We start from the raw sequence: 16,457 nt of genomic DNA on the forward strand, positions 1-16,457 counted from the left end.
TTTTATTTAATGTTTAGAAAAATTCAAGTTTAGTCTAGTACTTTGGGATGTGTATATTCTACTGGCTATATTTATGAAATTACAATTATTTTCCAGCAATTTCCAGCTCTAAATAAAATCATGTATGGATTTTATTGTTTAGGGTCAGACATATTGGCAGTCAGTACCTGACAGGGTCAAAGTGAGAGTTTTTTTACTTAATGCTTCAGGATATTCAACATAAGACTCTCCAGAATATTCAACATAAGAATTAACTAAATAGTTTTACTTTATCTTGGGCTTGCTTGCGCCTGTAATTATTTGTTTTTATCTTGACCAACTAGTTAATTGCCAAAGGATTATTTTAGATAAGTAGCCCTTAAAGTATGTTGTGTGGAACAGCAGCATCAGCATTACCTGGGAACTTGCAAGGAATGAAACTTCCTAGACCCAACCCCAGGCCTACTGAATCAGAAACCCTAGGGGTGGAGCCCAGTGATCTGTATTTTAGCAAGCTCTCCATCTGATTCTAATGCACAGCGAGATTTCAGAACCATTGTTTCAGACCATAATCATTGTGACATTTTCCCATCTTGTCTCTGATGCCATGAAAAGCAAATGATTTTTGCCAAGAAACAAATATTAGTTGCTTAGTGCATGCTTCTTTATCTTGTTTGAAATATGAGGCCTACATTTAGTGTCATATTTTTTAAAGTGTTAGAATAATCAGTCTTAACTAAATTGTGTTTTCAACTTCATAAAAAAAATTTTTAACATCACCATTTCTTTGTTTGTTTGTTTGTTTAGAGAAGGGGGTCTCCCTATGTTGCCCAGGCTGGTTTCAAACTTCTGGGCTCAAGCAGTCCTCCCACCTTGGCCTCCCAAAGTGCTAGTATTAAGGCATTAGCCACCATGCCTGGCGTGATTCTATAGTAGATTTTGGTCAGAAGTACTAAGGTTGTGAGCATAATTATCAAAATAAAATTTATGTATGCTGAAGTTGACAGCTGAATTACAAAGAATATTTCTCCGTTATAGTTAATTTGTGTTATTTCTTCCTTTCATAAAATAATAATAATGCTTGTATTAAAATTTCTGCTACCCCCATGCCAGCAGAAAGGAGCTCAATTTTTTAAATAAAGCCTCGGGCCATGAGACCCATGTCATTTGCTGCATGTCTAGACTTCTAGATTATGCATTTGTGCCCCAGTTAAGCAAAAGCTCCGTATTGTTATTTCATGTACATGTTTAAATAACTTTAATAGCAGCCTTTGGAGTGGCTCATTTTAAAAGTCCCTTTTAGTCTCCTACCTGCTATTTTTCACTAGCCCATTGAGTAGAGGGGTTTTTCATGCTACCCACGTAAAAATATGCAAATATTTATAAGCTTAGGTCCATCAAACTAGTTAATTTGGACCTAAATATGAATTTTGATCAAGGCTGCTTGCAAATTCACATTTTGGGCTTACTTTCAGATTTCAGATATATAGAAAAACTCAAAGAAAATGAATAAAGCCTTTCAGTGCTCCAAAGATTTGTTTAAAAGGAACAGCCACTAAAAACGGGAAAACAATACAGTGTTATGGGAAGTAAGAACCTTATGATAGCCGTGTCTCTTAAACAGAGCTTTATAAAGAGGAACTGATGTGGTTTTACTATGTCTATGCAAGGGATTTGACCGTAAAGCCATAAGTTAGAGAAATTGTCACTTACGTATAAACATGAGGATATGGATATTACAGATCAACCTCACTTTTTCCACTTATTTGTGTTCCGAAAACTGAATATTTATAAATCAAATCATAGTTTTCACTTGGTTCATATTATCATCTCAGAGCTGTAGCTTCTTTTTCACTTGCGTAGGTGGAATTTGGTTGCTAAAATACCTATCCCCAATCAGTCCCAGCCTTGCATCAAGTTAGGGAATTATAAATGAAGTAGCCACTATGTAAAGGTAATGTAATGAATCCAAAAATTATCTTATAATGCAGAAACTCATTCTCTGTCCATGTCTTTAGCTTCAGATTTTTCTGTCATTTGTTGAATTGTGGCGCACTTTTAAATATGTATGTATGGTACAGATCTCTGCTGAATCTCCTAAACTAAGCCATATCCCCTAAAGTGGTGGTTTCCAGCCCAGGCTGCTCAATAGAATCACAAGAGAAACAGTCCTGATCAGTTGAATTAGAATCCCTGGATATGGAATTGTTTTAAAAGTATCTAAGGTGATTATACCGTACAACCAACCTGAAGTTTGCCAGAAGAGAACATTAATATTTTAGAACAGCTTATTATTGTAGATAGTGTGATTATAAACTAGTTAAAATGTTTCACACTAAGAGGACTGATGTTTTATATCTTCCCTTCTCCTTAAAGAATTCATTTCTTTCTGCTTCCTCATGTAGGGAAAAATGACTGACTTTTACTATAATAGCAGGGTCTTTTTATACAAATGTTGCCCATTTGGGACTATGCTTTCTCCAAGTACTTGTAATTTCTCAAAACCATACATCAATCCAAAGTTCCTTTGCTTTTTTATCTCAGAAGCAAAAATATCCCCATTTCTTCCTCACCTATCAACCAAGACCCCTTTGTGTTCCTCTTTCATCCTTCATCTCAGCATAGCTCTAAGATGCAGGCAAATAACATCCTCAAGCTTACAGGCTTTCCGTCTCTCATGAGGGAATGAAGTGCCTTTCCTCCAACTGAAATGTTTCTGAAGTACTCTTCAGTCACTGCAGTGTTCTGTCATTTTTGTCTGTCATCTGGGAATCAGAGCTATGCACGTGGATGATGACCCCCTCCTAAGTGGCCAAATAAAAGAAGTTACATATGTCTTTTATTCACTCTGTGTTTCTCTGGAGACCTTGACTAGCAGGAAAAGAGGTGGTTACATTTTCATGAAGAGTAATATACTCCCAAGTTGCATTTTAATGGATAACTTAGCTCTGGGTTAGATTCTTCAGCATAAAGGTCACCACTTTTAATATAGAGGGTCATGAGTTTAGTCATTGGACAAGTTAATCAAATGGCTGCTGTAGTTGAAAAGTACATCTGCATTTGAATAAAATATGATTCGTGTTAGAGAGCTAAACTTGATGTTTGGTTTCCTCCAGGTAATAAAATAGCTTTTAATGAAATAAACATGTATCTTTCTGCAGCGAACCTGCATAAAGAGCATAGAACAGTTGCGTTTCCTTTCTGGCAGTGGTAGAGAGTCTTTGACCTGCCATGGGCTGCTTTATTTTATTCAGTCTCAAATAGTTAACCTATTGAGCTGATTAGAAAACAACTAGAAGTCATTCAGTACCACAGAAGAAAGGGACAGAAAAGCCACGAAGTTAGTTGTACTTGTTTGGACATCAATATCATTGATTATATCATTCCAAGTATTACTACTGAGAAATGTCTTGGAATCAGCTGACCCCCTCTAGTTCTAATGCCATAAAGGGGGGGGGAAAATCCAGGTTCTACTCTTATCTGTGCTTTCTCACTTATAACAGTACCTAACTCCTAGTTGATATTCAAATACTTTTTTTACAATTTGTTTTAGCCCTAAGCCTGTTTACCCAAATCAAATACCTTTTTAAGAAAAATTAAACTGGTATTTATTACCCACCAGGCTAACGTCCAAAATATGTGCCTTCCTATGAATCATTGCAGCAATTTAGTGTAGAGCCTCTTTAAATTTTTGATAAAAATCATTGGAGAGTTGGGAGCAATGGCTAACCCATTTTTTCACTTTTTAAAATTTACATATGGTAAAATTCACTTTTGTGTCTAGGACAGGTCTGTGATTCAGACAAATGCATACAGTAGTGTGATCACCACCATAATCAAAATGCAAAGCACTTCTATCACCCCCAGAAATCCTTCAGGCTCCCTTTTTAATCAGTCCCTCTCTCTATTCTCAACCCCTAGTAACTACTGATTTTTTTTTCTGTTCCTGTAATTTTACCTTTTCCTGAATGTCATATAAATGGAATCACAGTATTTTGAATCTGGTTTCTTTTACTTAGCAGAATGTACTTGAGATAATATCCAAATTGTCATGTGTACCAACAGTTTGTTCCTTTTTGCTGCTGTTTAATGTGCTGTCATACAGCTGTACCATAGTTTGCTAATCCAATTACGAGTTGAAGGACATTTGGGTTATTTTCTGTTTGGGGCAATTATGAATAAAGCCACTATTAATGTTCACGTACAGGTTTTAAGTGAATGTAGCTTTCTTGTGAGTGTTTCTCTAGGAGTGGAATTACTGGGCTTTGTTGTAAATGAATGTTTAGCATCTTATAAAGAACTGCCAAACTGTTTTCCAAAGTGATTGTACTATTTTGTATTCCCACCAACAGTGTATGAGAAATTCCAGTTGCTCAGCAACCTCACCAGCAATTGGTATTGTCAGTAGGTTAGTTTGGTTTTGGTTTTGGTTGACTGGGTTTTGTTTTCTTTTGTTTTTTTGGTCATTCTAATAGTGGTATCTCCTTGTGGTTTTAATTTGTATTTCCACAATGACTAATGGTGTTGAGCATCTTTTCATAGACCTATTTTTCATCCAAGTATAGTCTTTAGTGAGGCATCTTTTCAAACCTTTTGCTTTTTTTGTTTAATTGTTTTCTTATTATTGAGTTTTGAGATTTATTTATATATTCTGAATACAATTCTTTTTCAGATATATAACTTGCAAGTTTTTTTCCCCAGTCTTTGGTTTGCCATTTCATTATATCGATAATGTCTTTCACAAAGGAAAAGTTTTTGAAGAAGATCGATTGATCAGTGTTCTCTTGTGGACTGTGCTTCTGGTATTGTACCTAAGGAATCTTTTCCTAACACAAACTCACAAAGATTTTCTCCTATTGTTTCAACTTTTTTTTTTTTTTTTTTTTTTTTTTTTTTTGAGTCTCACTCTGTCACCCAGGCTGGAGTGCAGTGGCAAGATCTCGACTCACTGCAACCTCCACCTCCAGGGTTCAAGCGATTCTCCTGCCTCAGCCTCTCAAGTAGCTGGGATTACAGGTGCCCACCACCATGCCTGGCTAATTTTTATATTTGTAGTAGAGATGGGGTTTTACCATGTTGGCCAGGCTGGTCAGGAACTCCTGACCTGAAGTGATCTGCCCGCCTCGGCCTCCCAAAGTGCTGGGATTACAGGCATGAGCCACTGCACCTGGCTCTAACTATAATTTTTTTAAACTACTTTTGTAGGTTTTTAAAGTGAAATTTGGGAGCTTGCTGGGATGGAAAAGGCAATGAAACAGAGAAGTTATCATTATATGTGTCCCTTGGACATCCCTTACCTAAACCAAAAGCTTAAGTTGATACAGAAAAAAATAGTTTCATTTCAGAAGTTAATATAGGTTTTCAGTGTAACGTTCAGACATTATGGAATACAGATACCTAGATCCCCCAAAACTACAAATAATGCAAATGAGTAAGTTATTATTGTCAGAGGAAATATATGAAGATATAGCTAATATATGGATAACTAAATTATTCATTTTCTGATTGAAATTAACTTTTAAAACCTGAATCATTTCAAAATCTTTATATTTGTAGAAAATGAATATTCTGCACATTAATAATTCATAATAAATTGCTGAGAAAACGATTACATTTTCAAAAGTGTCAAAGCACACCAGTTTCCTCAGTCTTACAGAGACATCAAGTTCTTGCTCTTTCTCTCCTTCTCTGCAGTTTTCTCTCTCTTCTTTTTCTCCTCATCACTCCCTTGAGTCTCCCATTTTTCTTGCTAATCCTGACATATTTTCTCGTCCTTGTGCCTTGTAATTTCTTTTTCTTCATATTTTCGTCTCTCTTCTCTATCTGCCCCACTTTTTTGTAACTTTTAATTCACTACAATATGAAACCAGTTTCTTTCTCTGGGGAGTGTTTATTTAGTGAGCTTTTTTTTCCTTTTTGTGATTTAAATGTTTATTTTTTGTTATGTTTATTTTTTGTCCTTCTGACTCAGAAATTTTTTAGAAGCACTAAGTAAGTCACTGTTTGCATGTACTTGAATCAATCGTGGTTTACACTCTCCAGAGAGAAAGTATCCTTTGATGAAATAAGGACATTTCCCACCTCTGCTCTGTAAGGCACCAGTATTAGAAGGCATCAGTGAGGATCATTTTATCCATTTCCCTACCAGTAAAGTATCCAAGAGTAAAAGTTATATAATATAGTTAACATGAAGTGTCTAGACATAGCTACTTTGCTAATACATTCCAACGTCTAGCTCTTGTTTTCAGTGGCTTAAAGATATGTAGTAATCTTATTGATCTGCTTTCCAATTTTTCCAGCGTATTTGCCCTACAGGAAGTATTTTATTAATTAGAGTTCAGTTGCATTTTCTAATATTACTACGTGCATATCCACAAGCAAAACCATCCAGAGAGATTTACTTGGTTTTCCTGTTCTTTCCTACTCAACAATGCTAGCTAATACTCTTCAAAATTAAATATTTTCTTTGTTTTTACTAACTTTATGCAAGTAATGGATTAACTGAATTTAAAGCCCTAAAGAATAGATGGAGATGAAGATATGAAGATTTTTCTGCATCCACCTATAAGTCAAAGCCTCATGTCAAGCAAAAAGGATAGGAAGCAGAAACATTTCTAAAACTGAACAATTTAACTGACTAGAACTAAGCATTTCCCATTATGGTTCTTTATGTGATATTTGATAACTGAATCACTTTACTGATGTCTTACATTGAGTGAAAAAGGTAGTATAATATAAATACAAATTTCATAGGCATTTGTATGAAGTAAGAATTCATTGCTCGTTAATAATCTGGAAAAGAAGACACCTGTGGCTAATTGAGGAAGATTTAGTCAGGCTTTTTAAGTAGAATGTCATATTAGGAACAACTGGATTCTAGTCTCCATTTTTGCCACCTACTAGTTCAGTGACCTGGAGCAAGTCTTGTCTTCCGTTTCCTAGGCTGTGAACTGTAGGAATTGACTCAGATGATCTCTAAGACCTCCTCTAGTACTGAACAAAATTGGAGGGAGGAAATAGTACACTCATCTTCCCTACTCCCCCCCAACTGCAAAGCCAGCTAGCTTTTCTCCTGATAGGAGTGCGTGGAGCCACAGAAAACTTCACTGACGTTTATCTCAAAGCTCATTGCTTCACTGTCTGCAGCTGATCCTTCTGAGCTCCTTCCATGGAGGGCTTGTTCCAAGGGCAGTCCCTCCCTAAACTATGAAGCACTCTATGAATGCCCCTTCTAGTAAGGCCCCAGGCACCTTTGTCCACATGGGTCCATTGTGCAGCTGTTTGCTATTGTTTTCTTCAAGATTCAAATTTAACTGTCCTGATCTTCTGAGTCTTTTAAGATAGTCAAGGGAACATTAGCTCAGTGAAAATAATTGAAAACACCTTTTGGAAAAGTGCAGCTGGGAATGCAAGCATGGGATTCACTCATGCTGGTCGTGATTTTTCAGGGAAGAGATTATTCCTCTACCTTATAACATTTTCTAAGAAATTTAGAGAAAGCAATTCCACCTCTGATTTTCTGAGTCATAGTCTTTGAGAGCAAAACCAGGCGACAGAGATGCATGACTTGCCCAGGGCCTCCCAGTGGTAGGTTATGAAACTGTTCTGCAATCCCCTGCCTGGGCTCTTTCTCTGCAACACTAGCCTCTGCCTTTCCAAAGCCTTCCTGGGGTTGCAGTCATGTTCTCTGTAGCATTTCCCATTGCCTTTGACCCTGAGTCACTCCTATCATGAAATAAGGCTGTATTTAATTAGGACACCCAAATGCTCAGGAAAACCTCTCCATCAGAACTGCACAACTTGTCTGATCACCACTGTCCTAGGAGCTCTCTGCAGGTATGCCAGTGCTGACAGGCTGACTGGCCTCAGGAATATGGTATCTCCTATCCTCCCTAGAGCTTGCCCGCTTCATTCCATCCCATGTAGTCTAAAGTATATTTTAAGAAAACTTGAAATGAGTGCAGAGGTTAAACATTTCAAAGTAGTTTGGGATTACAAGTAATTTTAACCCAAGGTCATTTGGAAAATGTCATTCCTGAAACCCTACCTTAGGCCCGGGCACAGTGGCTCATGCCTGTAATCCCAGAACTTTGGGAGGCCGAGGTGGGCGGATCACGAGATCGAGACCATCCTGGCTAACACGGTGAAACCCCGTCTCTACTAAAAACACAAAAACTTAGCTGGGCATGGTGGCGGGCACCTGTAGTCCCAGCTACTCGGGAGGCTGAGGCAGGAGAATGGCGTGAACCTGGGAGGCGGAGCTTGCAGTGAGCCGAGATTGCGCCACTGCACTCCAGACTGGGCGACAGAGCGAGACTCCGTCTCAAAAAAAAAAAAGAAAAAGAAAAAAGAAACCCTGCCTTTAAGGGGTGTGCATATATGTATGTGTGTCCATGTTCACCTTCTTCTTCCAAAACAAAATGTTTTAATAAATGAACTTTGTGGAATTTGATTGGAAAGACTCATGTTTTGTAAGGGAAGAAGAAGTGTAAGAAATTAGGTAACAAGAGCAGCCAGTTTTAAAGATGCATGCTGATAAATGCTTTGCAGCACAAGCCTTCTACCCTGTTCCCAGCCATAAGCATCATAAGTTATTCCGTCACCAGAAATGTAGCCATGTTCTAACTTACGTGCCTGACTTACATTACAAAAGTATACTAGCTTCTCAATTTCCCACATAATCTTTTTATCTGCAGCCACTTGAGTATCCCAAATTCCTGTTTCTGCCATCTCTGACAAGAATAAAAATAATGGAAAACTAACCATTTTCTACCAGTATCATTAGTCAGAAGTAAAATCCTTTTTCTAGACATATTTCCAATATTTTCCTTAAGACAGGATTATTTGCTCAGTGTCTCCTCTCATGATTCACAGGTACATTGTTCCGATTCCACGTTGGGCCTGAGTAAATATTAATTGAAACTGTAAAGGCAGTATATAGCATGGTGGTTAAGAACTCAGGTTCTAGGGTCAGATTTCTCAGGTTAGAATCTTAACGCTGATCTTTACCAGCTATGTGTCCTAGGGCAAGTTGCTTGATCTCTCTGGACCTTATTTGTGCCACATATGTAAAATGGGGTTGCGGATATTAATATCTATTTCATAGGGCTATTATGAGCAGTGGTCCTTAAAAATGTACTCTGTAAAGAATTTAGAAAAAATGCATACTTCCTCACACATTTTTAAGTTGGATCTAAAACTTTTTATCATGGCTTTCAAAGTTTATTTTTGTTAAATAGGAGGTAGAAAAGAGTAAATATTCTATAACAGTATTAAATAAGAATTGATTGTGATTGGAAATAGTTGACATGCTGGCTAAAGATGTCCTGATGAAAGGATGTGTCCCTGAAACCAGTAGTATTTCCCGTCATAGCATATTTTGGATTCCAGGAGTCTGTTTACCCCAAAGACAATGGTATACAAGATAATGAACTGTAATAAGATTTGTTTTGAGTGAGAAGTTTGGCTTTTTTTTAACATGGAAAAGCCAACATGAATGTAGTTGGATTCTCAGGCAGCTAAAAAATAAAGTACAAATGGAAGTTAAGGTCTAAAGACAAATTTCCTTAAAATACCCTTGCATGCGTATATCTTGTATTTGCATGCCCAGTACACATACCCCAGTTGGAAGGCCACTAGTTATGAGGGTTAAATGAGTCAATGCATGTTAAGCTCCTATAATAACGCCTGGTATCTAGTATGCACTGAGCAAACATACATTATTGCTATTATTATTTTAGGTTCTCCCTTTAGAGAGAAAAATATTCATACTTACTCTGAGGTCCTACCTTGTCCTCATGTCTTATCTCCCTGCATTCAGCGTCCTTTAGAATTAAGTGACTAAGGATCAGAAGTATCTATTACCTCTGTATTGGGATCATGGTTCCATTCTTCTCACAAGACAAACTCATTCCAGGAGTTAACAGCGGGGACTTTCTGGTCAAATTCTATTCAGTTTAGCTATCTATAAATATGACATTCTCCTGGATACACATAACTCTCACTACCTATGGATCCAGCCTGATGCTAAAGGTTCCATAAATTGAGAATTTGTGGGGTTTCATAAATACCTTGAAGGAGTAGAGGTTACTAGATAACTGCAGAAATAGAATACAGAATGGAAAAAATTGAAGTGTAAAATTTTAAAAGAAAAAGTTAGCTCATTTTAAACATACTCTATGCACTGGTCATCAGACACTTAGAAATCTCAAAATCAAAACAGGGACCCCTGGCCTAACATATTACCAGATATACTGAGTTGAGCAGCTTATGTCATTAGATATTAGTTCTGTGTTTTTATAGCTGATGTCTTCTGTAACTTTTTAGTTACCAAAACAATGTATGTTCATTTTAGAAAAAGTCAGATAATCCAGAAGGAGAAAATGAAAGTCACTGATACACTACCACCTAGGGATAAAGATTTTGATACATATTTTTTCTTACAAAAAATATATACTTACATTATTTTTCTTACAAAAAATATATACTTTTTTACAAAACATATATACTTTTAATTTTTTAAGTAAACTTTTTACTTTGAGATAATTGTGATTCACATGCATTTGTACGGAATAATGCAGAGTGATTCCACATACACTTCAACCAGTTTCCTCCAATGGTAACATCTTACAGAACTGTAGTGGAATGTCACAACCAGTATATTTACATTGATACAGCTTAGAAAACATTTCTGTCACCACAAGGATCCCTCATGTTCACCTTTTATAGCCACAACCATTTTCCTCCCATCCCCTACTCTCTCCTGAAACCCTGGCAATCACTACTTCTCTCAATTTATATAATTTTGTCACTTCAAAAACAGTATATAAATAGAATCATACAATATGTAACCTTTTAGGATTGACATTTTTTTCACTTATCACGTAGCACAATTTTCTGAAGAGTTATCTAGGACATCTGAGTTTTTTCCATTTTTTGGCTATTACAAATAAAACCACCATAAAGATTTGTGTACAGGTTGTTGTGTGAACATAAGTTTTCATTTCCCTGGGATGAATGCCCAGGAGTGCAATTGCTGGGTTCATATGGTAGTTTTATAGAGTGACTGTACCAACTTACATTCCTACCAGCAATGTATGAGTGATCTAATTTCCCTGCATCCTTGCCAACATTTGGTGTCATCACTATTTTTTTAATTTTAGTAATTCTGATAGATGTGTAGTGATATTTCATTTTGATTTTCATTTGCATTTCCCTAGCAGTTAATGATGTGGGACATCTTTTCGTCACTTGTCATCTATATATCCATTTGAATGAAATGCTGGCTCATGTCTTTTGCCCATTTTCTAATTGAATTGATTGGATTGTTCTTTATTGTTAAGTTTTAAGAGTTCCTTATATTTTTTAAATGGTTGTCCTTTCTCACATATGTAGTTTGGTATATTTTCTCCCAATATCAAGATATTATTTTCATTCCCTTAACAGGATCTTTCATGTGGCAAAAGTCTTTTGTTTTGATACAGTGTAACTTATCAATTTTTTATGGATTATACTTTTGGTGTTAAGTATAAAAACTCTTTGTCTAGACAGAGATCCCCAAGATTTTCTCTTATTTTCTAAGAGAATTTTATGTTTTACATTTAGCTTCATGATCCATTTTGAATTCATTTTTGTTTAAGGTGGTAGACTTGAGTTCAGATTCATTTTTTTCCTATGGATGTCCAATTTCTCCAGCACCATTTGTTGGAAAAGCTGCCTCTTTTTTTTTTTTTTTTTTTTTTTTTTTTTTTGAGACAGTCTCGCTCTGTCACCCGAGCTGGAGTGCAGTGGCACGATCTCGGCTCACGGCAAGCTCTGCCTCCCGGGTTCACGCCATTCTCCTGCCTCAGCCTCCCAAGTAGCTGGGACTACAGGCACCCGCCACCACACCTGGCAATTTTGTGTGTGTGTGTTTTTAGTAGAGACGGGGTTTTATCATATTAGCCAGGATGGTCTTGATCTCCTGACCTCGTGATCCACCCGCCTTGGCCTCCCAAAGTGCTGGGATTACAGGCATGAGCCACTGCGCCTGGCCAAAAGCTGTCTTTTGTTGGCTGAGTTGCTTTTGCACTGTTGTGAAAAACCAGGCAGGCATATTTGCATGGTCTGTTCACAGATTCTCTGTTCTTTTTCATTGATCTATGTGACTATCCCTTTACCAGTACATACAGTCTTGATTACTATAGTTAAAAAAGTCTTGAAATAGGTACACTGATTCCTCCCACTTTCTCTTCTTTTTCAACACTGTTTTAGTTATTCTATTTACCTTTCCTTTTCCATATAAATTTTAGAATCATCTTGCCTATATCTACAAAAATCTTGCGGAGATTTTAGTTAGAATTCCATTAACACTATATATCAATTAGGGATAAATCGATGTGTTTGCTATGTTAAAAACAGTTGGCCCTTCATACCCTTGGGTTCTGTATCCGTGAATTCAACCAACTACATATCAAGAATATTTTTAAAAAACTATTTAAAAAACAATTAAAAATAATACATATTTAAAAGCAATATACTACAGTGAACTTATTTTTGACAGTCATACCGAGAACATGCATTGGAGAAAAGACAGTCTCTCCAATAAATGGTGCTAGGAAAACTGGACATTTATGTGCAGAAGAATGAAACTTGACCCCTATCTCTTGCCTAATACAAAAATTAAACCAAAATGAATTAAAGACTTAAATATATAAGACTTCAGACTTTGAAACTGAAACAGGAAAACATTGGAGAAACTTTTCAAGACATTGATCTGGGTAAAAATTTATTGAACAATACCCCACCAGCACAGGCAACCAAAGCAAAAATGGACAAATGGGATCACATCAACTTAAAAAGCTTCTGCCCAGCAAAGGAAACAATCAACAAAGTGAAGAGAAACCCACAGAATGGGAGAAAATATTTGCAAACTACCCATCTGACAAGAGATTAATAACTGCAGTATATAAGGAGCTCAAACAACTACATAAGAAAAAAATGAATAATCCAATTTAAAAAATAGGCATAAGATTTGAATAGACATTTCTCAAACGAAGACATACAGATGACAAACAGGCATATGAAAAGGTGCTCAAAATCATTGATCATCAGAAAACTGCACATCAAAACTGTAATGAGATGTTATCTTACCCCAGTTAAAATGACTTTTATCCAAAAGACAGGCTGGAAAGGATGTGGAGAAAAGGGAACTCTCATACACTGTTGGTGGGAATGAAAATTGGTACAACCACTGTGGACAACAGTTTGGAGGTTCCTCAGAAAACTAAAACTAGAGCTACCATATGATCCAGCAATCCCAGTACTAGGTACATACCCCAAAGAAATGAAATCAGTATAGCAAAGAGAGATCTACACTCCCATGTTCATTGCAGCACTGTTCACAATAGCCAAGATTTGGAAGCAACCTAAGTGTCCATCAACAGATGAATGGATAAAGAAAATGTGGTACTTAAACACAATGGATACTATTCAGCCATAAAAGATAATGAGATCCTGTCATTTACAACAACATGGATGGAACTGGAGGTCATTATGTTAAGTGAAATAAGCCACGCACAAAAAGACAAACATCACATGTTCTTACTTATTTGTAGGATGTAGAAATCAAAATAATTGAACACATGTTGATGGAGAGTAGAAGGATGGTTACCAGAGTCTGGGAAGAGTAGTAGGGGGTGGGGAGGAGATGGGGGTAGTTAAGGAGTACGAAAAAAAATAGAAAGAATGAATAACACCAGGTATTTGATAGCACAACAGAGTGACTACAGTCAAATTAATTTAATTGTACATTTTAAAATAACTGAAAGAGTATAATTGGATTGTTTGTAACACAAAGGATAAATGTGTGAGGGAGTGGATACCTTATTTCCCATGATGTGATTATTATACATTGCTTTCCTGTATCAAAATATCTCATATACCCCATAAATATATACACCTACTATGTACCCACAAAAATTAAAAATAAAAAAATTTTAAATGAAAGCCAATACAGTATAACAACTATTTACATAGCATTTATATTGCATTACACACTGGGCCACAGATCATACCACTCTGTGGCCTGTTAGGAACCAGGCCACAAAGCAGGAGGTGAGCAGCAGGCAAGCCAGCATTACTGTCATTACTCCACTTCCTGTCAGATCAGCAGCATTAGATTCTCATAGGAGCACAAACCCTATTGTGAACTACAGAACTGCACATGCGAGAGATCTAGGTTACATGCTCCTTATGAGAAAGACTAATTCCAGTTGCCCTGAGATGAACAGTTTCATCCCCAAACCACCAACCATCCCATCCGTGGAAAAATTGTCTTCCACAAAACCAGTCCCTGGTGCCTAAAAGGTTGGGAACCACTGTTGTATTAGATATTGTAAGTAATCTAGACATTTTTTAAAGGCTACAGGAGGATCTGCATGGATTATATGCAAATACTGCGCTATTTTATATCACTGACTTGAACATCCTCAGATTTTGGTATCTGAAGGGAGTCCTGGAACCAATCTTCTGTGGATATGGAGGGACAACCCGGTATTCTAATCCATGAACACAGTATATCTCTCTATTTTTAGATATTTGATGTCTTTCATGAGCATTTTGTAGTTTTCAGTATACAAGTCTATATATATACACATGTCTTGTTGGATTTACATCTAAAAGTGAGATTGCACTCTGTTTTTAAAGCCATGTATTTGCGAACATGTACATCATGAATATTTTCTAAACTATTAGGTTATTTTCAGCACCATTAATAGACTCTAATAATTCGTTCTGGATTTGAATATTCTTCATTATTTGGCAAATATCACAAAGACTACTTGGTTATTAAATTTTTCCTAGCCCAGGATTAGGCCTCCATTTCAACAAAATACTCAGCTGGATACTTGCTACCTTCTAAGTTGCAATGGCTTTGTTGCACTTTTTCTGAATAGCTTTGTGTTATATTTTTACTCAGTAGAAACTCTTATCATTTATTTTGTTGGTTTTTTAAAATTTCAACGGTAGCATATCTGACAAGGTAATAGTGATTTTTAATGTTTAGCTAGGCATAGTAATGGTACGTGCCACATTGCTATTTGAAAAATCTAGTAAAACAAGAATAGCAACAAGATCATAGGTCAGGGACTACTTTGACTCTTGGCTGTGCTGTAATTTGTTATTGCCAACCCACTGGAGTCTGTACTGCTTGCAGCACAGCCAGCTGAAAGCCTCCCTGTGATTCCCTCACCAGTTAGCAGATTCACATTTTATGACAGGTAAAAAAACAAACTACACGGTACCTGTATTGGTGATGATAAGCTTCAGTAGAAGGAGGTAACGAGAAGTAAAGAAACAAGCACTGTGTTTTAGAGTGAAAAACCCTGTATTTGAATGCCATTTCCACCATTTAAACTGCTCTTTGACCTTAGGCCAGTTACTGAACTTCTCTCAGGCTAAACTTTCTCATCTGTAACATGATGACTAGAATGGCTACCTCACAGGATTCTTGAAATTAAATAAGTTAGTGTATTAAAGTATTCAGCATGGTACCAGGCAGATAGCAAGCACTCAAGAATTGTTAGCTATAATTGACTGACTCTATAAGTTTTATTTGTATTATTCATAATTGAACTTCGGCTCTTGCTGCTAATCAATACCAGTACATGCAAGGAAGTTATTTTTGTGCATATATTTCTTCCCTACTGGAGTATAAGTACCTACAGCCCTGAAAACTTTACATGCCTCAGTGTGTAGCATAGCAGTGCCTTCTGAAGAATGTTGAATGTCATTGCCGTATACAGAGGTGGAAACTCACCATGAAAACAAACCATTAGCAAGGATCTGTTTTTAAAAATGCCTTTCTTAAACTAGGAAAATATTTTAGGGATCTCAAATGGCTTCCTTAAACTAGGAAAACATTTTTAAAGATTCCAGCTGATAAGAAAGATTTTTGATTCATTGCCTGGAACTAGATACTTCTCAATTTGGGATTATAAATAATGCCAGTTAAGATGGTGTTGGATTCAGCCATGCATGGGATGTGGAGTAGAGTGGTTCAGGAAGCAGGTTTTTGCTTTCCTGATTGCAGAACTCTTCTTTATATATTAAAAGGGAGTTTTCAAATTTCTGCCAATGATCATTTTTCATTTGTAACCCAGAGAAGTTTTGAACTGTCATTCTGCAGGCTTTTTCAGGAAGCTTAAATGCAGGATTGAATTAATCAGAGAATACAATACTGGATTTCTGCATTTTTTAGTTTTGAAATTGACTTAATGTAGGTAATAGACTGAATATTTATCATCTTAGTACGCACACTAGGAGCAATCAAATATAACATTACATAGTTCCTTTAAAAAGATACCAAGAGTCTCATTTCAGTACACCCTTTAAAGCACAGAGATGCATAATCCTATAAGAATTATTCATATGTGCATTAAACGAGTAAGCTATCACTTTCCAAATTTTCTGATAAGATTTTATAAGAAACAAGTATACAA

General features: G+C 36.4%; 2 protein-coding genes across 11 annotated transcripts in view; one reads left to right on the forward strand and one right to left on the reverse strand.

The window, feature by feature from the left end:
• CMSS1 (cms1 ribosomal small subunit homolog) overlaps nucleotides 1–16,457 on the forward strand; it is a 361,500-nt gene that overhangs the window by 265,894 nt on the left and 79,149 nt on the right. The window lies entirely within an intron of this gene.
• Nucleotides 1–16,457, reverse strand: part of FILIP1L (filamin A interacting protein 1 like) — a 287,583-nt gene that overhangs the window by 256,067 nt on the left and 15,059 nt on the right. The gene's annotated exons all lie outside the window — the stretch shown is intronic.

The sequence above is a fragment of the Pan troglodytes genome, chromosome 2, assembly GCF_028858775.2.
Source record: "Pan troglodytes isolate AG18354 chromosome 2, NHGRI_mPanTro3-v2.0_pri, whole genome shotgun sequence".
NCBI lineage: Eukaryota > Metazoa > Chordata > Mammalia > Primates > Hominidae > Pan > Pan troglodytes.